General features: G+C 51.1%; 2 non-coding genes across 2 annotated transcripts; one reads left to right on the forward strand and one right to left on the reverse strand.

The window, feature by feature from the left end:
• Nucleotides 1-10,183: 10,183 nt before the first annotated feature.
• TRNAT-UGU (transfer RNA threonine (anticodon UGU)) lies at nucleotides 10,184-10,257 on the forward strand. Its single transcript has one exon. It is a non-coding gene; the product is annotated as a tRNA-Thr (tRNA).
• Nucleotides 10,258-12,509: 2,252 nt separating this feature from the next.
• TRNAS-AGA (transfer RNA serine (anticodon AGA)) lies at nucleotides 12,510-12,591 on the reverse strand. The gene has a single exon. It is a non-coding gene; the product is annotated as a tRNA-Ser (tRNA).
• Nucleotides 12,592-22,992: the final 10,401 nt, after the last annotated feature.

Raw genomic sequence — 22,992 nt, forward strand, 5'->3', positions numbered from 1 at the left:
AATCTGAACGTAGATCTCTGTGCCCATCATGAAACCTTTATCCCCCCAAGGACCGATACAGCCTGGACATACGTGTCTGTGCCCACCCAAACCGCTAAGACCCCCTGGTACCCCTACAGTCTGGACATAGGTATCTTGGGCCCCCACAAATCTCCTAAGACTCCTAGGATGCCTCCAGCCTAGATGTAGGTATCTATGGCCCCACTAACCCCCTAAGCCCCCCGGTACCACTACAGCCTTGATGTAGGAATATGTGCCCCCCACGAACCCCCTAAGGACTTCTAGAACCTGGAGATTGGTATCTGTGTCCCCCCCAAAACTCTCTAAGCCCCCCAGGGACCCGTACGGCCTGGACTTAGGTATCTGTGCACCCAAGGCCACTAAGATCCCCCAGATCCCTACAGCCTGGATGTAGGTGTGAAGATGCTGCCCATGGGAGCCAGCTGAGGTCACTCAATCAGAGTGAACTGCAAACAAAACAGGGCAGACAAATCCCAAACGCTGCTGATTATTTCAATACTTAGATTTACCAAGCCAGCACAAAACAGCTTTTGTAGTACCTCACTGGTTACTTAGAAGTTTAAACCACGCAGTTCCCTTAAAGTACCCAGCCTCAGGCCTCCGTCCAGACACGCCTGTCAGATATGACGGAGTACAGCAGTTGGCAGGAGAGCACTCGATGTGTTGCATCTACACTAGACACAATATATAGACCTCCGGCTCGATCGATCGCTGTCCACCGATTCGGCAGCTTGTGTAGACATACCCCTAGTATTTGGAGATTGGAGGTGAATCCCGGAGGCGGACACATTGAAAGAACTCAGGGGTTAAGGTGCCTCTATTGTCAACTCTCAGGGCTGCTGTGGCTCAAAGGAGGGTGCTTGACTCCTGGCAAGCTTAGGCACCGCAACCTTGGGAGGCAGGAGAAGTGAAGCATCCATGGCGTACTCGGGGTACTCATGCTCAGAGCAGGGGTGAGCTGGGGCAAAGGGGGGTGCCACAGGGCAGAGCGGGGAGGTTGCCACAAGAAATGCACCTCAGGGTGGAGGGGGGGAGCTGCCACGGGTGGGGCGCCTCAGGGCAGGGGTGCAGGGGGGGAGGGCGCAAGATTGAAGTTTCGCCTAGGGTATGAAACATCCTCGTACCGGCCCTGCCCCATGCCCTGCCTGCAGCCAGCCTCTGTCTACAGCCAGCCCTGCACCTTCTGCCCTGCCCACACAGCCGCATCCTCCCTGCCCTGCCTGCAGTCAGCCCTGCAGCCAGCCTGACACATCCCCTGCCCTGTCTCCAGCCAACTCCTGCCACACTCCCCTGTGGCCCTGCCCAAAGCCAGCCAGCCCCCACACACCCCCAGCCTGCACCAGCCCTGCACGCCCTGTCTGCAGCCAGCCCCGCACACCCTGCCTTGTCTCCAGCCAACCTTTGATTCACCCCCTGCCTGAGGCCAGCCAGCCCCGCATCCCTTGCCCTGCCTGCAGCCAGACCCTATCTCCAGCTAACTCCATGTCCACCGGTGCCCTGCAGTTCCCAGGGCAGTAACCCTGCACATCTGCTTCAATGTTGGGGGCAGGGAGCAGCTGGGACCCACACATGTGCACACCCTAGGGTGACCAGACAGTAAATATGAAAAATAGGGACGGGGTGGGGAGTAATAGGATCCTAAATAAGAAAAAGACCCCAAAATTGGAACTTTCCCTATAAAATCGGAACATCTGGTCACCCTTGCACACCCCCAGGACTCCTGAGTTCCATTGCTGGGTTTCCTGTTGGTTCCACTGCTGGTTGTTTTCCTTTTCCTCGGGGACTTTGGGCAAGTTGCTCCCCACTCTAGGGCTCTGTCCCCAGCAGTCAAATGGGGATTTCATACTTTCCCGCTATTGGAAAGTGCTGGAAGAATCTCCCAGCCAAAGCTGCTCTGACAGTGCTAAGCAGAATCTGACCATTCAAGGGAGGAGCTCACTGCCCAGGAGGAGTGTTTGGCTCTGGGGTTTCACTTCAGCCCCGTCTAGAGTGAGGGGCCCAACCATGGAGTTTGTCTCAAGAAGACCAAGTCTTCAATTTGTTAAGGGTGTTTTGAATTCCAATCCTGTGCTCCTAAGTGCTTGATGTCAGCTACAAATTTTAGAAGCATGGTCTCCACTGCATTTTCCAAATCATTCATGAAAATATTGAATAGTATCGGACCGTGGACTGATCCCTGCTGGACCCACTAGGTACACCCTCTCCGTTGGACATCCAAATCTGGAGATAGGCTCCTGGAGTCTGGGCTTTCAACCAGCTCTGCACCTACATTACACTGATTGCAGCTGGACAGCATTTTCCTCATTCGCTTGTGAGAATGTCCTGCGGGACTGTGTGAAAAGCCTTAGTAACCCCAAGCTAGATCCCATCTACTGTTTACTCACCTCCACCAGGCCCGGAACCCTGCCAAAGAAGGAAAGAGGATTCATTTGGAATGATTTGTTCTTGACAAATCCATGGTCACTAGTCCTAAGAACCAAATGATCCTGTAGGTGCTGCTGACAAACTGAGTGTTTAAGAATGTATTGCAGGATCTCTCCAGCTGTGGCAGTGAGGCTAGCTAGTCTGTAAGTCCCATGGGTCTCTTTGTTCCCCTTTTAGAGAAAGGTCCTGTCTTCTTTAAGGATGGGAAGATGTTCTTTTTCAGGGATCTCAGACGAGAACTGGGACAGAACACCTGGTTTGTTAAGGCCACAAAAATGGAGGAAGGAACCTCTTCTCTCCTGCTGGCAAAGAACCCCAGGTACCTAAAAGACAGGGACTCACATCCCTTAATGGGCTTTAAAAAAGGCACTGGTTAAAGATTGGCCTCAACCATTTATTGTTTCCACAGACTAGACATTTTAGCAAACTTTAGAATTCCTTGGTGCTGAACACTGTGAAACTCCCCTTTCTCCTTCACAGAAGGCTTTAAAACCCCTTCTTTCACTCAGGCTCACAACTGCTCAGAGTTCGAGAACTGTCCCTGTTCCCATTGGGAAGATGGGAGGAGCCTGAGGTCCAGAGAAGGGAAGTGACCTACCCAAGCACCTACACAGCAAGGTGCTGGCAGAGCCAGAAAGAGAAGCCACCAGTCCCGACTCCTGTTCTAACAGACAGTAAACCACCCCCGAGGAAGGGATAAAGCCCAGGAATCGAGATGGTGGAGAAATTTCATTCAAACCGTTTCTGTCTGAAAATCCCATTCAGACTAAACCTGCTTGTTTTTCAGAATTATAACAAGTGGGATGAAAGTTCTTTGCAAAAATATTGTGTTGCAAAACAAAAGCATCTCCTGTTCGTCACAGTGTGTTAAATTGTCTCCTCGCACACAATGAGGAGACACTTAGATCTCAAACATTAGATAAGATGCTTCAGTCTGAGCTAAGTCGTTGCTGCTCTTAACAATTTCAAAATAAAAAAATACAAATAAAATATACTATTTCAGCTATTCTATTATGTGTTAATCTGCTCTGAGTAAACGTGATAGGACACCTCATATTATGCCCTACTCCTAGTGACGCTCTCCAATAGATCCCCATCCTCCATCCACCGTGAGGTAGGTAAGAGCGGATCATTATTATCCCTACTTGAAAGAGGGAGAAGCTCAGGCTGAGAAAGGAGAATTGACTTGTCTTAGGTCACACAGCCAGGCAGTGGCAGAGTTGGGAATAGGACCCAAGAGCCCTGATTTTCAAACTAACCATCGGATCTTGAATTTCAGACACTGAACGACCTGAATAAAGTGCTCTCAGATGAGCTCCAGACCAACAACAGTGACAGTAATTATTCAGCAAGTATTTCAGGAGAACTGCAATGTTAGAGAGAATCATGAACTGCTCAGAGACCATTAATGCAGAGAAGCAGCAAAATTCATCAAACATAGAACTGGTTCTGACTTATTACCTTGGTCTTAAAAGAGAGCAACAAGGACCTGAGTCTCCTTCCGGTCAATAACCCCTTGCTCAGCCAATCAGGGTAGAGACTGAGGCTGAAGGTTCTCATCAGATATCCAAAAAGATGGCCCATGTCACTGCTGGGGATCACTGCCTGAGCACTAGTTCAGCCCCACATTTTTGGGTGGAACTCCCACAGTGGAATCTGCAAAGCACTCGCCCGCAACACACACACACACACACACACACACACACACACACACACACACACACACACACACACACACACACACACACACACACACACACCTCCTTCCTGGTGTTGGGAGGGGAACAGGAGAAAGGACAAAAGAAACAAGAGACGAAGAGACAGGAGGGAGGGAGGGATGGAGGAAAAGGTGAAACCCGACTGTCCCCATGATTCTAAGGGACAAAATCCCAGGTGCGCAATAAAATTATGCCTCCTTAACACGTGTTTTCCATGCTTAGAATTCAACTCTCACTATATGGATCAGACTGAACAGGTTTCAAACCTCAATGAGGCTCTTACCTTCTAAACAGGAACGGCTGTTTTCTAGTAAAATCACTAAAAGGGAAGGAGAAAACTCAAAAGAGGTTCCTCCTGGCACTCACGTCCGTGAACCCGAATACTCTCTCAGTCCTCAAAGAGAGACCTGCAGAAGGAGACTTGCTGAAGCAAAGCTACAGGGGTCTCTGAGGTTTCCCTGGCCCCTCACCCCTGTCCTGCCTGGCTGATGTCAGCATCTCTCTGTGAGGTCACCACCCTCCCACCACCTTGGACCAATAGTCTGAGGTCCTGCAAAAGGCCTTTGTGATGTCACTGCCACACTCCTCCCTTGCTGTGCCAATGTCCTGCCCCTGGCCCTACACTTTGGAGGTTTGAGCTACTCCTTGTGGATCACCCTACTCAAGGAGCGTTCGTTCTAGGCAGCAAGCCGGCTAGACAGGAAAACATCAGACGCTGCTCCCAATGCTCAACTCAGTTTTTCAGAAATTAGTTGACTTTATGGCCAGAAGAGACCATTAGAGCATCTGATATGACCCCCTGCATATCACAAGCCTCCTGTATAACACAATAGCTACTTTTAGGGCAAACACATTCCAGAAAGGCATCTAGTCTTCATTGAATGACATCAGGAGATGCTGAATCCACCACTTTCCTTGGTAGCTTGTTCCTGTGGTGAATTATCCTCACTGTTGACTATTTGGGGCTTAGTTGTAACATGACTTTGTCTCTTTTCACCTTCCAATCATTGGGTCTTGTTATGTCTTTCTCTGCTTGATTAAAGAGCCCTTTAACACCCAATCATTTTTCTCCATTAAGGCACTTCAACACTTCAATGAACTCACCTGTCAATCGTCTTTTGAAAAGCTAAACAGGTTGAGCTCTTTCAATAGCTCACTAGAAGGCATTTTTCTCCAGCCCTCAGAACATTTGGTGGCTCTTTGCTGCCTCAGCTCCAATTTCACAACATCTTTTTCAAATGAGGACACTAAAACTGGAGGCAGTTTAAAGGTTGTATAAAGGTTACATTAAATAGGTTGCAGAGGAGTTCTTTTTAAATTAAGGCTTTTGTTGCTAAAAATTTTGTCACTCAGGTGAGAAAAAATACTCCCCGAATTCCAAAATTTGAGCCATGCAAAGCAGCAGTGTGAACAGCGCTTCGTTGCTGGAGCTGTGCTCCTGGTGACGGCGCTCCTGCCCCTCGTTGTAGTGGTTTGGTTTTGTTGCCGGGGAAGCTCTCTCAGAGCGATAAGGATGGCCACATAGCGCACCATACAACAGCACGGTTAGAGTGGCACAGCTGCACCGTGGTAAGGTGCGCAGTGTAGACACAGCCTCAGAGCTGGGGGAAAGCAGACAGGCGCTGAGGAGCACAGGGTTCACACAGAAACATCCGTTATTAGAGGAACTATTCACAGGGATTCTCTGTAGCCTAGTAAGGAGGAGAGGATGGAAGATGATAATGTACAGGTAGGATCTGATGAGAAACAGTGAAATGAAAGTCTCCCTCAATTACATTACGTAATAGCAGACAGCTAAAATGGGACACATTTTATAAGTGCTTAAATACTAATGCTAAATGTCTAAGTAATAAGACGGGTGAATTTGAGTGCCTGGTACTGAGTGACGATATAGATAGAATAGGCATCACAGAAACCCCTGCACCCCCTCCTGCGCCCATGTGGGGACACTGACCTGTGTGCATAGAGCAGCTGGTATTGCTGACCCCCACTCCTCCCTGGAACGCTGCTCCTCCAGGCACCCCTAGGGGCTGTGGGATGTGGGGGCAAGAAGCGAGATCATCCGAGCTCCCTGCATCCAGGTCACTTTCCTCAACTGGGCTGCATAAGGGGAGGGCAGAGAGCAGCAGCTTCTGATTCTCCCCTCACAGCACAGCCCAGGTGGGGAAAGTGACCAGGATGCATGGAGCACATAGTGCTGCTTCTCGCTCCCCCCCCAACCCTCTATGGGGCCACAGAGGAACTTTGGGGGTGGGAGAGCTGTATCTTTGTGTCACCACTTGCCCCTCCCCCCACAATGCTCCTCCACCGGGTACATGCAGGGAGAAATGTGGGGGTCCCCCCAGGAAGCTGTGTCTGACACTACACCCGCAGCGTGCACCTTTGCACTGCTGCATGCTGCCCGAGTGCCCCGGCTGATTTGGGACCCCTGGAAAAGTCTCCCCCATATCGGCATTAGGACTGGAGGACCTCCCACTCCCGGCTATGGCCCAGGGGCTACAGAGCTTCTCTGGTCTCAGGGCTGCAGTGTGGGGAGGGGGAGTAAATGAGTGAGCAGGGTGGGGCCAGTGGGAAAGGAGTGGAAAAGAGGTGACTAGTGGATGGGGCCATGGGTGGAAAGGTTGAAAGAGGGCAAGGCCACAGACAGAAGAGGGTTTGGGGCCATGGTTCTTGTGCTGGGGCCCCTGCACTTGTTCTCCCTTTCCCTGGGCTTTGGCATCATTAGCCCCTGCTTAGCGAGTAGAGTTCAGTGGTCCCTGTAATGTGGGGCATGACTCCTAGGGGGACACAGAGGAACATTCATGGGGGTACCTTAGGGCCTGAGCCAGTCCCCATGGAGGGCAGGGAGGGAGCACGACTCAGCCCCACTCTGTCCCAGCTCTTCAACAACCCCACCCTCAGCCTGAGATTCTGGCTCCCAGCCCGGCCTCGACCCCTTTACCCCTGTCTGCACCCCTCTCCCCAGCAAGCAACAGCCCCACTCCTCCCAGCCTCGGTTCTCAATCGTGGCTTCCAAGGGGCCACAGCCATGGCTAAGAGGGCACAATGTGAAATGTTTGGGGACCACTGGTTTAGGGTGATGTCCTCAATCAATTCTCTGCAGTGCAGTCCAATAAAAGCTATTCCTCACCCACCTACCACTCCGTCAGGACAGACTAGGTATGTTCTGCTGCCCTTCACTCATACAGGAAGAAGAATAACATTTCATTGCACTCAATCCTAAAGTGATTTGTAACCCACCACCATCCCAAACTGGTCATCTTGGGGAAGCAGCTGCATCATACGCAGAGTAGGTGTGTCTGTGCAAACACGGTCTGTTCGTGAAGTCTTTCCCCAGCTCCTCACTAGATGTGAAGGGGGAGCTCATTCAGACTCTGCTTATGCTTAGTATTTAAAAACTCCTGTGTCCCTATCTCTTCCAGTCTTAGATTTCTCTTCCTGTCCTTTTCCTAACAGCTCAAATGAGGTGACCAAGTGGTTAAGGTGATAGACTGCTAATCCATTATCCTCTGCATGCATGGGTTCAAATCTCATCCTCATTGGAAGCATTTAGTCTTCACTCCTCCTTTATAGACAACCATCTCCCCCTTTGGTACAATGACAGATCAAACAATGTTTCTTCTTGCAATCAAAAACCTTCTCAGAATCTAACCCCCCCCCCCCCCCCGCTCGCTTCAAATAAAAAGTCTAAATCTCAGATTTCTAAAAAAATTCTCTAGTCCTGTATTTCTTAGTTTTTATCTCAAAAGGGAACATCCTCATAATCTCCCACAAACACCCTGGGACCTTCCAAAATAATTAAAATACCCCCATCCTGAGCAAGACCAAAACAGTGAACCAGAGCTAGTGTCTAGGCCAGGCTGTTCTGAAAGAAGCAACTCAAAACCATTTTTTCTCCACTTCCCTTGGCAAAGTCTGACTGAGAAAAGAGAATTCCCCAAACTGAAAATTTTTGCTGAGAAACCAATACTAGTCTGTTTGGAGACTTTGATTTGAATATATTATTATTATTCTCTTCTGATTTATTTCGGTTCAGTGTTTGTCCTCCAGATGTGTTTCCAGGTGTTGAGTTGTGGGGGAGAGAGGCCAACTCATGATGTCTCTTCCCCTCTTTCATAGTTTCTTCCAACTTGCTAGGAAGTACCTTTGCTAGGATGTGAGTCAAGCAGTGTCCATTGTCACTGTGCTATCTCGGAGAAGTCTGCATTGTACACAGTTCCTGGGATAGTCCTTGGGAGTGTGGATCCCTTTTAATGGGCCAGCAGCGAGTCTGGCTTTTCCATTGTCACACCTGAAAGGCTGGTGGTGGGCATTTCGCAACCTCATAATATATCTCAGTAACACACACAGAGCAAACTTCATAACTTCCCAACCAATGCTACACACACAGTCCAACACAATATTAGTGTTCAACAGATCAAGACTTTTGAAATGATACCTCACCAGGCAGACTTTGTACAAACCGTATCATCATTATATGAGAGTGTTGAATATGGGGCTTCCAGGTAGTGCTTTGAGCACAGCGTGCCACACCAGGGCTGACATTGCAATGGAGACGTACCCGTAGAGTCTTTCTCTCCTGGGATAAAGATGGCAGCATGGCCGGCCTGGGTCATCTGACTTGGGCCCATGGAGCTAAAGCTGAGGGGCTAAAAACTGTGGTCCGGATATTTGTGTTCACACTGAAGCCTGGGTTCAGAAACCCTCACCCCTCCTGGCGTTTCAGAAGTTGGGCTCAAGTCCCATCTGCCTGCACTGTAATTTTATAGTCTTGCAGCCCAAGCCCCATAAGCCTGAGTTAGCTGTCCAGGCTTTGAGGCAGGTGCCCTGAGTGTGTTAATCGCAGCGTAGACATAACATTAGGCTACGTCTCCAGTGCAATGAAACACCCACGGCTGGCCCAGGTCACATTAATCATGGTCATGCAGCTTGGTCTATAGTAAAGTTGCAGTGTCCGTGTCTCGGCTCAGGGGCAGTCCGCTGCTCTAGGAACCCAGAAGGTTGGGAGGGAGGTTAGCAAGTGGAAATGGTAGAACTGCATTGAGGGGACTGGACCACTGACCTACCAGCTCTTAACACCCAAACTTTCAGTAACTCTATTAGCAGTGCCTGTGAGTGTAATTTAAGCCATAAGAAAAGCCACACTGGGCTAGACCAAAGGTCCATCTAGCTCTGAATCTTGTTTTCTGACAGTTGCTAACACCAGGTGCCCCAAAAGGTACTCAACCAAGCACCACTAGGAGTTGAACCAAGGATCTCCTGTTTACAAAACAGGTGTTGTAACTAGTTAAGCCATGGTGCCTGCTGTTATTTAAAGCATTGTGTCTGCCCACACCTGACTCTGCCAATCCCCATTGAGCCCTGATAAACTTTTCTCATGTTTGGATTCTGTAAAGCAGAGGAGCAGGGGAAGGTTTACTCCCAAGGTGTGTGAGTGTTTATTTGGACAGGTCTACGCTACAAAATTAGATTGGTGTAACTACATTACTTAGATGAATAAAAAATTTACACTCCCCCAAGCAATGCAGTTATAGCAAACCAATGCCGGTGTAGCTAGCAGCTCAGCTGTCAGAACGTTCTGGAGCTATGAAAGGGGAGGGGCCCAGCCTCTGTAGCAGGAATGCAGGGCAGGCGAGTTCACGGCGGGCATTGTGGGATACTGGAGGAGGCCAGTTATGGTGATATAATGAACAGCAGCATTTACACTGACAATTTGTCGCTTTAAGTTTGCTGCAAAAAGCTCTAGGCCTCTTGTCCAGGTTGGGATTGAGGGGCACTGGGAATAGGAGGGCTGTGGGTTGGGACAGAGGGGAAGGGTGCCGAGCGAGGGAGCGTTGTGTGTTTTTCACACACCTAATGTTAAAATAACTTTGTAGTGCAGACCTGGCCAAAGATTTACCCACACACAGCTTGCAAGGAAAATGTCACCTGCTCCTCTGCTTTGCAGAATCCAAACACATGCAAAGCTTGTCATGGCAGGGAGTCAGGTGTGCACAGACAGTGCCCCTTAGGCACAGGCAGGCACCATGGCTTAGCCGGCTAAAGCGCCTGTTTTGTAAACAGGAGATCCTGGGTTCAACTCCTAGCGGTGCCTTGCTGAGTAGCTCTTGGGGCAAAACACAGAGCTAGGTGCAGCTTTAGTCCAGTATGGCTGTTCTTATGGTTTAAATTACGCTCACAGGCATTGATAATAGACTTACTGAAAGTTTGGGAGTTAAGAGCTGAAAGGTCAGTGTTCCAGCCCATCACAGATGACCCCCTCCCTTTGGGACAGGGGCAGGTCTGAGCTCTCACACCAAAAGGCTCATTGTGGCTGCCAGAATCTGTGGGCAGCTCGTTTAGTTTACACCAAGGGTTGAGTCCTGCTTTGTGCACCATGGGTGAGAATGAAAATCCTAAACTGCCCTTTGAAATAACAAAAGCAGCTGGACGTGTCATTGTCCCTGCCCCAAAGCAGATAGAACAATGGAGAAATGCCATGAGTCCATACTTCATTGCGGTTTTACCATTTCCACTCGCTAAACTCTCTCCTAACCTTCTGGGCTCCTAGAGCAGGGTACAGAGCCTGAGCTGAGATACGGACACTGTAACTTCACAGCCCAAGCTGCATGACTCTGATTAATGTTACAGGGGCCAGCCGTGGCTGCTTCATTGCACTGTAGATGTAGCCTAATGTTATGTCTATACTGTGATTAAGACACCCAGGGCACCTGTCTCAAAGCTCGGTCAGCTGACTCAGGCTTATGGGGCTTGGGCTGCAAGACTCAAATTGCAGTGGAGACATATAGGCACTAGATTTGCCTTTTTCCAACCATCCGAGACCTCCCCCAATCACCACAAGTTTTCAAAGATAATGACCAACGGCTCTACAGTCACATCTGCCAACTCCATCCGGACCCTCAGATGCATTATATCTGGAACTGAGGACTTGGTCATGTCCAGCTTTTCTAAACAGTCCTTAATCTGTTCTTTCACCACCGAGGGCTGCTCACCTCCTCCCCCTACTGTGCTGCCAGTGTCTGTGAAGATTGAGGCAAAAAAAGCATTGAGCACTTCAGCTTTATCCACATCATCTGTCACTAGGTTGCCTGCCCCATTCAGTAAGGGGTCCACACTTTCTCTGACCTTCTTTTTGCTAACACACCTACACAGAAATTGACTTGGAAGCCAATCAAAATAAGTTACTTTTGAAATACAAATCATTCAAATCAACACTGGGTCAGTTTTCTCCTCTGCTCTATTTCTCACACACATTCCCCCACCCCAGCCTTTGGAGTCAAGTTTTACATCAGGACATTTTAGGCCAAGGGGGGTAAGTTACATCAAAGAAGCTTTTCAGGATTAGCCCCCAATTTCCTGTATTACTAACAAAAACTAGTACGTTCCAGTGTGGGGTACTGGCAAGAGTGGGTACGCTGTGCCAGCCCGGCCTGGCTTCCCCAAGCTGGTGATTTCAGGGGCCCAGGGCTCCCTGCAGAGGCAAGAGCCCCGGGCCCTTTAAATCGCCGCCTGAGCCTCCCTGCCCGAGCCAAGGGGAGCAAATCACTGCCGTGGAAGGCTGCTCTCTCCTGCGCTATAAACACAGAACAGGGGGGCAGGAGCTTCCTTACAGTGGGGGGGCACCGTTGTCTGCACTGTGGCACTCCCATGAAACCCTTCCCCAAGGACCTACACTCACACCACCCCTCCCCCAGAGGCCACACCCACAGAAATCCTCTTCCCCCCAAGACACCACCCTTCCCCCCACTCCATCATTTGTCCTAACAGCCAGTAAAGAGTGGTGGGGCCATGGCCCTCTAACCCCGCTGTTCCAGCACCCCTGACACAGAGCTAAGCAGGCAGCAGTGTGTGCCTGTCACAGAGGCTGCTGTGCTGAGCTGAGCCAGTGAGGGAAGCAGGGGCTGAGGTTGGGGTTGTGTCCCTCCCCCTGCCTCAGGACTGGTTGCTTGTAGCAGCTGTCTGAACTTAGAGACAGTGTGCCACACACTCACTCACTCTCCCCCCCCCAACACATTGCAGTTGACACAGTTGACAATCTAGTAGGATTCCCATGGAACAAAGGGATACAGAAACCTGCATCATGTGATGCTGTACCAGCCTGTGAGGCATTTCAAACCCTTCCCAAAGCACCTCCAGCCAGTTGCATAGCTACCCACAATGCACTGCTCTCTTTGGCCATCCAAGAGTCTAGCCTGGATGTGCTCTGGTAACACAAGGAGCAGAGTGTGGACATGCAACAGCCGTTTAATTCAAACACTTTAAAGCCACATTACCCAGTCGTGTAGCCACAGCTTGAGAGTGGGACAAGACCCAGCTCTGTTGAAACTAAGGGACCACAACTTCCTCTGTAGTTGGCAGGATTTGAACCAGTGCAAGGAGACCCCAATGGATTTCTAATCCATCATCTTAACCACTCGGCCACAACTACTTGCTTAAGATGGGCTTCTCACTACACTCCAGTTCTGTTCTCACTGTTGTTGCCTCAGACCAGCTTCCACAACACAGACACTGCTGTGCCATTGTGGAAGTGTGTCCATGGCTGAACTGCAAGAATTCCTGCTCATTTCCCTTCTGGCTGGAGCATGAGGAGACTGTGTTTGTGGTCAATGACGTTCCTGTAGATTGTTGTCCATTTCCTGCCTTGATCATTCAGACAGATCCTTTACCATCATATCCCCAGCACATCAGGGATTGCAATAGCAGGGGGCAGGTTTTCTCTGGGGCACTGAGATTTGTCAGGGGGTTGGTGGCTCCTTTCTTTCCTCACCCTGGAGTAAACTCAGCTTTTTATTCCATCCTTGATGTTTCAAGGAACAACAAGAGATGACCGAGGAAAGAGGTGGACAGGGCGGGCCTCAGGTGAGGGGCAGAGAGGTGCAAGTGGTGGGAAGGGCCGGTCTCATGGGCGGGGCAAAGAGGTGTGGGTGGTGGACAGATCAGGTCAGGGGAGGGGATAGAGAGGTGTGAGTGCTGGGCAGGGCTGGTCTTAGGGGAGGGGGCAGAGAGGTTTGGGCACGGTGAGTCTCAGGGGAAGGACAGAGAGGTGGGGGTAGCAGGTAGACCTTGGGGGCGGGGGTGGAGAGACACAAGGAGGCTTTCAGGGAGGAGAGGAGTGAGCAAAAGGTGGACCAGCAGGCCTCAGCCAAAGAGAAAGAGCAGGGGTGGGAGAGTGGCCAAATGGGAGTGAGAGCAGAGCACAGGTGGGGTCTCAGAGGGAGGAGAATGAGTCAAGGGGGTGGAGTGTTCAGGGCTGCCCAGAGGATTCAGGGGGCCTGAGGCAAAACAATTTTGGGGGCCCCTTTCATAAAAAAAGTTGCAATACTATAGAATAATATATTCTCATGGGATCCCTGCAGGGCCTGGGGCAAATTGCCCCACTTTCCCCCCCCCGTGTGGCCCTGCTCTCAGCTTCTCCTCATAAGTCCCCTGCCCCCTAATCATTTTTGTTGCCCTCCCCTAGACTCTCTCCAATTTGTTTCTGTAGTGGAAGGGCAAAAATTGGACGCAATGCTCCAGAAGGAGGGGAGGGATAGCTCAGTGGTTTGAGCATTGGCCTGCTAAACCCAGGGTTGTGAACTCACTCCATGAGGGGGCCACTTAGGGATCTGGGGCAAAAATCAGTACTTGGTCCTGCTAGTGGAGGCAGATGGCTGGACTCGATGACCTTTCAAGGTCCCTTCCAGTTCTAGGAAATGGATATATCTCCAATTACTTATTTAAAAAAAAAAAAAGATGTGGCCTCACCACTGCTGAGTAGAGGGGAATAATCACTTCCCTCAATCTGCTGGTGATGCTCCTACTCATCCTGCCCAGCATGACCAGTTACCAATATTGAATGCAGACCCAGCAATATTTGATCAGTTGGTTACTGTCCATTCAGGAGGTTATTTCCTAGCTATTCATAAAGAATGAAGATGCTCTAAACAGGGGGGAGAGAGCTGTCCCGTTCGTGTAGTTAATCCATCTCCCTGAGAGGTGGTAGCTATGTCACTGGGAGAAGCTATGTGGGTGGGTGTGCAAGCTGTGGTGTCTACATGTATCTATAAGTTTAATGAAACCCCATTTTTAAAAGCACTGTGGTCTGGGAAGAGAACAGGAGATCTCCGAGGTAGGGCCTGTCCTTCAAAATCTTTAAGATCACTGACTTACATCCACCGCAGTCTTGGGGGTGTAGCTCAGTGGTAAAGTGTTTGATTGCAAATCAAAGGGTCCTTGATTCAAATCCTATTGCCACCTTATAAACCTCTTCCTTCAACAAAAATAATGGCATTTCCTTTATGTTCCTTTATGAGCTGGCGGTGGGGGAGAGCTGAGGAGGCGAGCGGGTGGGCAGGCAGGTGAGCCGTGGGGGCTGAGGCAAGTGGGTGGGCAGTGACAGATAGGGCAGGTGAGCAGGGGAGGGGGGTGGAGGAGGTGAGCGAGGGGCTGAGGAGGTGAATGGTGAGTCAGTGGCTGACCTGTTCTACTGATCTGCTCTGGCTCCCAGCCCCTCGCCAAGGGGTGCAGCTGTCTGGAGGTGCTGCCTTCCACGCCTTCCTCAGTCACACCTCATTCAGTCAACAGGGCAACTGATTACCAAGTGGGGGGAAGATCTTATTCTACTTCTAGCAAAGAGACAGTTTTCTTTTACCTTAATTACACTACCTTAGGGGCCCCCTATAACATATTAGCAAGGTTCATTACCCCTGTTTTGGCAGGGCGGTGCTGGGGAAGGAGAGTTTGTTTCCACTAGGCTGGTGGCACTTGGGGGGGATTGTTTCGGGGGGCCTGGGTGGCACTGGTGATGTTGTTTTTGCAGGGTGGGTGGTGTTGGGGGGGTTGTGTTTCGTAGGGGCTGGGCGGTGCTGTGGGGCATTCTGTGAGGTTTCAGCCCTCAGCTGTTTTCTTTGGAGTAATATTGCCCTTTCCACTTTACGGGTTATGCAGGCTTGGACTAAACCACAGCCTTGGGAGTCAGCATTCACGTATCCTGCAGTCTGAACTTGGAATCTGATACATTCCCTCATTGGCTACCATTGTTTACCCAGCAGGGAAGTGCTCCTCGTATAATGAGTCAGCCAGATTGGGACCCATAGTTATGTAGGGCAGGTCTCCAGTGTGGATTTGAACTGTTTGATGAATAAATTACCCTGTACTAATTGCCAGGATGTTTGGAAGGAGAGTTAAGCCTATTGTTTTCTCAGGCCGAAAGGCTGCTGGAAATGTATAAGAACCGTGGGACACGATCCTTCTTCATCTCAGATCTGCTTTGGGTTTCAAGTGGGGGAAACCTTAATCACAAGGATTGAGATAACCAGTTGTTGACTGGAGCCACCCTGAATATGAAAATTGGACTATAACCTATGGACTATTTCTAAAAGGACTTTTGGCAACTACAAGCTCATCTCTACTGTGTATCTGAATCTCAAGAATTGAATTCAAGTCTATATGTGTATTAATCTTTTAACCAACACTCTCTCCCTTTTTTTTCTAATAAATTTTAGCTTAGTTAATAAGAATTGGCTATAGCATGTATTTTAGGTAAGATCTAAGCTATAATTTAACCTGGGTATGTGGCTGATCCTTTGGGATTGGAAGGACCTTTTCTTTTATATGTTGAAGTAAGATTTTCAGGAATCATCATCATATCTGACAGGTGTGTCTGGATGGAGGCCTGAGGCTGGGTACTTTAAGGGAACTGCGTGGTTTAAACTTCTAAGTAACCTGTGAGGTACTATAGAAGCTGTTTTGTGCTGGCTTGGTAAATCTAAGTATTGAAATAACCACCAGCATTTGGGATTTGTCTGCCCTGTTTTGTTTGCAGTTCACCCTGATTGAGTGACCTGAGCTGGCTCCCACAGGCAGCACCGTCTTACCTACATCCAGGCTGTACGGGTCTGGGGGATTTTAGGGGCCTTGAGGTGCACAGATACGTTCATATCAGGCCATAGGCGTCCCTGGGGGGCTTAGAGAGTTTGAGGGGGACACAGATACCAATCTCCAGGCTCTAGGGGTCCCAAGAGGGCTTAGAGGGTTCATGAGGGGCACATATTCCTACATCCAGGCTGTAGTGGTACCAGGGGGCTTTGGGGGTTAGTGGGGGGCAAAGATACCTACGTCCAGGCTGGAGGCATCCTGGGAGTCTTAGGAGATTTGTGGGGGCCCAAGATACCTATGTCCTGGCTGTAGGGGTACCAGGAGGTATAAGGGGTTCGGGTGGGCACAGATACCTATGTCCAGGCTGTATCGGTCCCAGGGGGGGTTAGTGGTTTCATGAGGGGCACAGATATCTACGTCCAGATTGTAGATGTCCCGGGGGGGGGGGGGGGTTAGCGGGTTGTCCAGGCTGTAGGGGTTCCTCGGGGGCTAGGGGGGTTCTGAAGGGCACATATATCTACGTGCACACTGGAGTGTCCCAGGGGGCTTATGGAGTCTATATGGGGTACACATACAAATGTCCTGGCTGTATATTTCCCTGGGGGGCTTAGGGGGTTTGTGGGGGGCACAGATAACTAAGTTCAGGCTGGAGGGGTCTCCAACGGTCTTAGCTGTTTGGTGGGGGGCACAGATATCTACTTCCAGGCTACAGGGGTCCCGGAGGGGCTTAGGGTCTGTCATGGACTGTGGGGGAGTGCGGTCCAGCACCCCTCTTCCTGGGATTCACAGTGACTCTCAGCCAGCCAGTAAAACAGAAGGTTTATTGGACAACAGGAGCGAAGGATACAGCAGAGTTTGGAGGCACAAACAGGACCCCACAATCGAGTCCTTCTGGGGGTTCAAGAAACTTAGTTCCCAGTTTGGGATCCCCTGAATTCCAACCACCCAGCCCAAAACCGAAACTAAACTAACCCAACTCCCTCCAGCCAGCCCCTTCCTGTGTCCAGCTTCCCGGGCAAAGGTGCTGACCCCCTCCCCTCTGCCTAGCTCAGGTTACAGGCTGAGCATATGTCCAGTCCTAAAGTCACTCGCTGCTCTCCCAAACCCCACACAGACAGTCCCTGCTCCATCACAGTAATACCCAGAGCATTTCCTGCATGGAGCAACAGTGACACCGTGTGGCTACACAGGGTAATGCACAGAACATTTGCTGCATAGTGTAACAGTGACACCTTGTGGCCACGCAGGGTAAGGCACTCTTGATTTCCTGAATGGAGATACAGTGACACTGTGTGGCATGCAGGGTAATGCACAGAGCAACACGCCTATGTAGAGGCTGTAGAGATCCCTGGGGGGCTTAGGGGTCATGGGGGGCACAGATAGCTACGTCTAGGCTGGAGGGTTCCAGTGGGCATTAGGGGCTTCATGGGGGACACAAATATCTTCTTTTGGGCTGGAGAGGTCCCTGGACGGCTTAGGGGGCTGTGGTGAGCACAGATACATACGTCCAGGCTGTAATGGTCACTGGGGGTTTAGGGAGTTGGTAAGGGGTACAGACACTATGTATGGTCTGGAGGGGTCCCTTGGGGACTTAAGGGGTTGTGGTTGCGCAGATACCTACGTCCCAGTTGGAGGGGGCCCTGAGGAGCTTAGAGGGTTTGTGTGGCATACAAATAGCTACAACCAGGCTGGTGGGAGAACTATGTGTCTTAGGAGGTTTGTGGGGGGCAGAGATACCTATGTCCAGGCTGGAGAATTCCTAAGGAGGGCTTAAGGGGTTCCTGGAGGCCACAAATATCTACATCCAGGCTGGAGGCGTTCTGGCGGTATTAGAGAGTTGTGGGGGGGGGGCACAGATACCTATATCGAAGCTGTAGGGGTCCAGGGGTTGCTTTGGGGCATTTTGGGGTACAGATACCTACTTCCATGCTGTAGAGGTCGCTGGGAGGATCAGTGGGTTCGTGAAGGTGCACAGATACCTACGTCCAGGCTATAGGGATCCTGGGGGGGGCTACGTGGTTTGTAAGGGGCACAGATACATTCATCCATGTAAGAGGCGTCCTAGGGACCTTAGGGGGTTCATTTTGGGCACAGATACCTGCGTCTAGGCTGTAGGGGTTTCAGGTATCTTAGGAGGGTTTTGGGGGCACAGATACCTATGTCCATGCTGGAGGGGTCCTGTCGTGGCTTAGGGGATTCGTGGGGTCAGAGATACCTATGTCTAGGCTGCAGGGGTCCCGGGGGCGATTAGGTGTGTTGGGGGAGGGGAACAGATACCTTTGTCCTGATGGTAGGGGGCCCTGGATAGCTTAGGCGGTTTGTGGGGGTCACAGATACAAACACCCATGCTGTAGGGGTCCCGAGGGTCTTTGTGGGGCTCTGGGGGTCACAGATACCTACCTACAGTCTGGATGGGTCCTGTGGGTCTTTGGGGGTGTGTGGGGCGTACAGATGCCTACATCTGGGCTTTTGGGTTCCCTGGGGGGCTTAGAGGTTTGAGGGGAGCACAGATACCTTTATCCAGCTCTGTATGGGTTCCAGTGGGATTAGAGGGCTGTTGGGGGCACAGATACCTATGTAAGCAGAATCAAGGTGAACTCTACCCTGACATCTGGTGGTGAATTATGGCGAGTGTGGAAAAGAATTTCAGGGGCTGATCGTGTTTGCATAGACACACCCCCCGCACCTGACACACCCACGGCAGCCTGGGATGGTTGCTTTGGCAGCTGTTGTATCCCCAGTTTATTTGTTGTTGGGGTGTGAGATGTGGAGTGTTGTCACCCTGATTGTGTGGATGAGGAACTGTGAAACTGCTTTGAGACAGGGATTCTCACCATCAATTGGCTGGCACTTGCTAGACAAGGGAGTGGGCTCCTTGGATAAGCCAAAAATACCAATTGTACCTTTTTTTTTAACAGTTGGATAATAGTGGTGATTTTTGATTCTCTTGATAATTGAAGATTCAGGTTTTTGAGCTGAAAACACTAAAAAGCTGTGTTAATTAGTGGGGGAGTCTGAAACTATATTGCAGCGGGGCTGAAAAGGAAAAGCAGTTTGTGGGATGGTTGGAGTGACCCATGGAGTGAGGTGAGTAGAGCAGTTTTTTGAGACAACTGGAGCAAATCAGCTGGTGGACTGAGCTGTACAGTTAGTGGGAAAGGTAGAAAAAGAATCCTATGGAGAAGCAGGGCAGTTGGCAGTGGACCATGTAAGGTGCTCCTTTCTACCCAGGCTGGCAGGGGAAAAACCCTGCAGATAGACTCTTGAACTCTGGGGCTGCGTTACTGTGGGTGATTTTGGGGTTGCTGGAGTCTTGAAACATTTGAGGTATTGGACTTTGGAGTCTTGAGGTGCTTTGGGGATTGCTAGACTCTAAAGCCCAGGGAAAAGGACACGGTCTAGTTGAGATGTTTTCCCAATTTAATGCTATGTTGTTTATCTCACATTCTTAAAAGTTTTCTGCTACACCCAGACTCTGTGCTTGCGAGATGGGAAGTATTGCCTCTTTGATGCATCTAGGGGTGGGTATGTAAAATTTTCCCATGTCACTGGCTGGGGGCTCGAGCTGGTTTGCATTCCATTATAGGGAAAGGACCCGTATGTATTGAACCCAGTCCTTGCTGCTATCAATTCAGCCTGGCAGAAGGGTTCCACCTATGTCCAGGCTGAAGGGCTCCCTGGGGGGGGTCAGGGATTTGGTGGGGGCACAGATACCTACGTCCAGGCTGCAGGGGTCCCGGAGGGGCTTAGGGGGCGTCACAGAGTGTGGTGGAATCCGGCCCTGCACCCCTGTTCCTGGGGCACAGAGTGACTCAGCCAGCCAGTAAAACAGAAGGTTTTTTTGGCCAACAGGAACGAAGGATTCAGCAGAGCTTTTGGGCACAACCAGGACCCCTCAGTTGAGTCCTTCTGGGGGTTCAGAAAGCTTAGTTCCCAGTTTGCAATTCCCTGAATTCCAAATACCAAGCCCCCAAACCGAAACTAAACTAACTTAACTCCCTCAGCTGGCCCCTTCCTTTGTCCAGCTTCCCAGGCAAAGGTGCTGACTCCTTCCCCCCTGCCTAGCTCGATTTACAGGCTTAGGTCCTGTCCCTCACCTAAAGTCACCCGCTGCTGTCCCATACCCCACACAGACAGTCCCTACTCCATCACAGTAATGCCCAGAGCATTTCCCTCACGGAGCAACAGTGACAGCCTGTGGCTATGCAGGGTAATGCACAGAGCATTTCCTGCATGGAGCAACAGTGACACCGTGTGGCCATGCAGGGTAATGCACAAAGCATTTCCTGCATGCAGCAACAGTGTCACCGTGTGGCCACGCAGGGTAATGCACAGAGCAGCACACCTACGTAGAGGCTGTAGAGATCCCTGGGGGGCTTAGGGGTCATGGGAGGTACAGATAGCAACGTCCATGCTGGAGGCATTCCGGGGGGGCTTAAGGGGGTTCGTAGGGTCACAGATACCTACGTCCAGGATGGTCGGGACCCTGGGGGAGTTAGGTGGGTTGTGGGGGGCATAGGTACTTGCGTCCAGGCTGTAGAAGTCCTGGTGGGGATTAGGGGTTCGCGGAGGACACCAATACCTATGTCTGGGCTGGAGGGATCCCTGGACGGTTTAGGGGGTTGTGGTGAGCACAGTAGTCCCTGGGGGTTTAGAGACTTGGTGAGGGGCACAGATACATCTGTATGTCCTGGAGGGGTCCCTGGGGGGGCTTAGTGGTGTGGTAGGGGACACACATACCTACGTCCAGGCTATAGGGATTGGGGGGGCTTAGGGAGTCAGGGGACACAGATATCTACATCCAGGTTGGAGGGGTCCCGGGGGGCTTAGCGGGTTTTTGGGGGGCACAGATATGTATGTCCAGGCTGGAGAGGTTCTGGGGAGGATTAGGGGCTTTTTCGGACAGCAGAGATACCTATCTCCAGACTCTAGGAGTCCCTTGGGGGCTAAAGGTTTTTCTGGGAGGCACAGATATCGATGTCCAGGTTGGAGTGGTTCCTGGGAGGTTTAGGGGGTTCCTGGGGGGCACAGACACCAAGTTCCATGCTGTAGGGGTCCCCGGGAGGATTTGGGTTTTTTTGGGGGCACAGATATATACATCTAGGCTGAAAGGGTTCCTGGGAGGCTTAGGGGGTTTGTGAGGGCCAGAGATACCTACATCCAGGCAATAGGGCTTCCAGGGGGAATTAGTATGTTGCGGGGGCACAGATACATAGTTCCCGGCTGGAGAGTTCCCAGGCGGGGAGCTTAGGCAGTTTGTGAGTGGCACAGATACCTGCATCCAGGCTGGAGGGGTCCCTTTCGGGCTAAGGGAGTTTCTGGTGGGCATAGATACCTACCTCCAGGCTGGAGGGGTTCCTCTGCACTTAGGGGTTGTGGGGGGCACAGATACCTCCGTCCAGGCTGGAAGGGTCCGGGGGGGCTTATGGGGTTCGAGAGGTCACAGATACTTATCTCTAAGCTGTAGGGGTCCCTGGTGGGCTTAGGTGGTTTTCAGGGGCCCCAGATACCTAGGTCCATGCTGTAGGCGTCCCTACAGGTGTTTATGGGTTCGTGGTGTGCACATATATGTCCAGGTTGGAGGGGTCCCAGGGGGGTTGGGGTTTCATGGGGGTCACAGATACGAATCTCCAGGCTGTAGGAGTCCCAGGGGAGCTGTAGAGGTACAGATACGTACCTAGGCTGGAGGGGTACTGGGGGGTATAGGGGGTTTGTGGGGGGCACAGATACCTAGGTCTAGGCTGTCATTGTCCCGGGGAGATTAGGCAGTTCACTGGGGGCTCAGATACATCCAGGCTGGATGTGTCCCGAGGAGCTTAGGGGGTTCGTGGGGTGCTCAGACATCTGTGTCCAGGCTGTAGGGATCCCTGGGGGCTTAGGGGGTTCGTGGGGGTCACAGATAGTTACGTCCAGGTGGAAGGGGTCGCTGGGGCATTTAGTGGGGTTGTGGGAGCACAGATACCTACGTCCAGGCTAAAGGGATAATCGGGGTGCTTAGGGGATTGGGGCAAACATAGATTCCTACGTCCAGGGTCTAGGGGTCCCGAAGGGATTTGGGGTAGAGAGGGGAACAGATACATACGTCCTAGCTGGAGGGTTCCTGGCTGGTTTAGGAGTTTTGTTGGAGTCACAGATACCTACGTCCATGGTATAGGGGTTCCTGGGGCGTTAGGGGGTTTCTGGGGATCACAGATACCTATGTGAAGGCTGGAGGGGTCCCAGAGGGATTAGGAGATTTATGGGGGGCAGAGATACCAATGTCTTTGCTGTAAAGGTCTCTGGGGGGCTTTGCGAGTTGTGGGGGGCACAGATACCTACGTCCAGGTTGTAGGGGTTCCTGTGGGGATTAGAGGGTTTTGGGGGGGACAGATAAAAACGTCCTGGCTGTAGATATTCCTGGGGCACATAGAGGGGCTGTGGCCGCACGTAACCCTACATCCAGGCTGTTGGGATCCCGGGGGGGATTAGGGGGTTCGTGGGGAGCTCAGATACCTACGTGCAGGTTGGAGATGTCCTGGGAAGGATTAGGGAGTTAATGGGGTGCACAAATACCTATCTCCAGGCTGTAGGGGTCCCTGTGGGCCTTACGGGTTCATGGGGGCAGAGATAACTATCTCCCATCTTTAGGGGTCCCTGGGGAGGCTTAGATGGTTTGTGGGGGGGCCAAATACCTACATCCAGGCTCGAGAGGTCCCTGGGGGGCTTATAGGGTTCATGGGTGGCACAGATACCCATGTCCAGTTTAGAGGGGTGGCTGGGGGGCTTACGGAGGTTGTGGGAGCACAGATACCTAACTTCAGTCTATAAGGGTCTCGGGGGTGCCCTGTTCTATCAGTTGAGTTGTGAAAACCAAGGGAGGAGAAACTGGTTCTGTAATTGGCAAGTCATTCACAATCTTTGTTTAATCCTGAGCTGATGGTGTCAAATTTGCAGATGAACTGAAGCTCAGCAGTTTTTCTTTGAAGTCTGGTCT

The sequence above is a fragment of the Gopherus flavomarginatus genome, chromosome 8, assembly GCF_025201925.1.
Source record: "Gopherus flavomarginatus isolate rGopFla2 chromosome 8, rGopFla2.mat.asm, whole genome shotgun sequence".
In the NCBI taxonomy this organism is placed as follows: domain Eukaryota; kingdom Metazoa; phylum Chordata; order Testudines; family Testudinidae; genus Gopherus; species Gopherus flavomarginatus.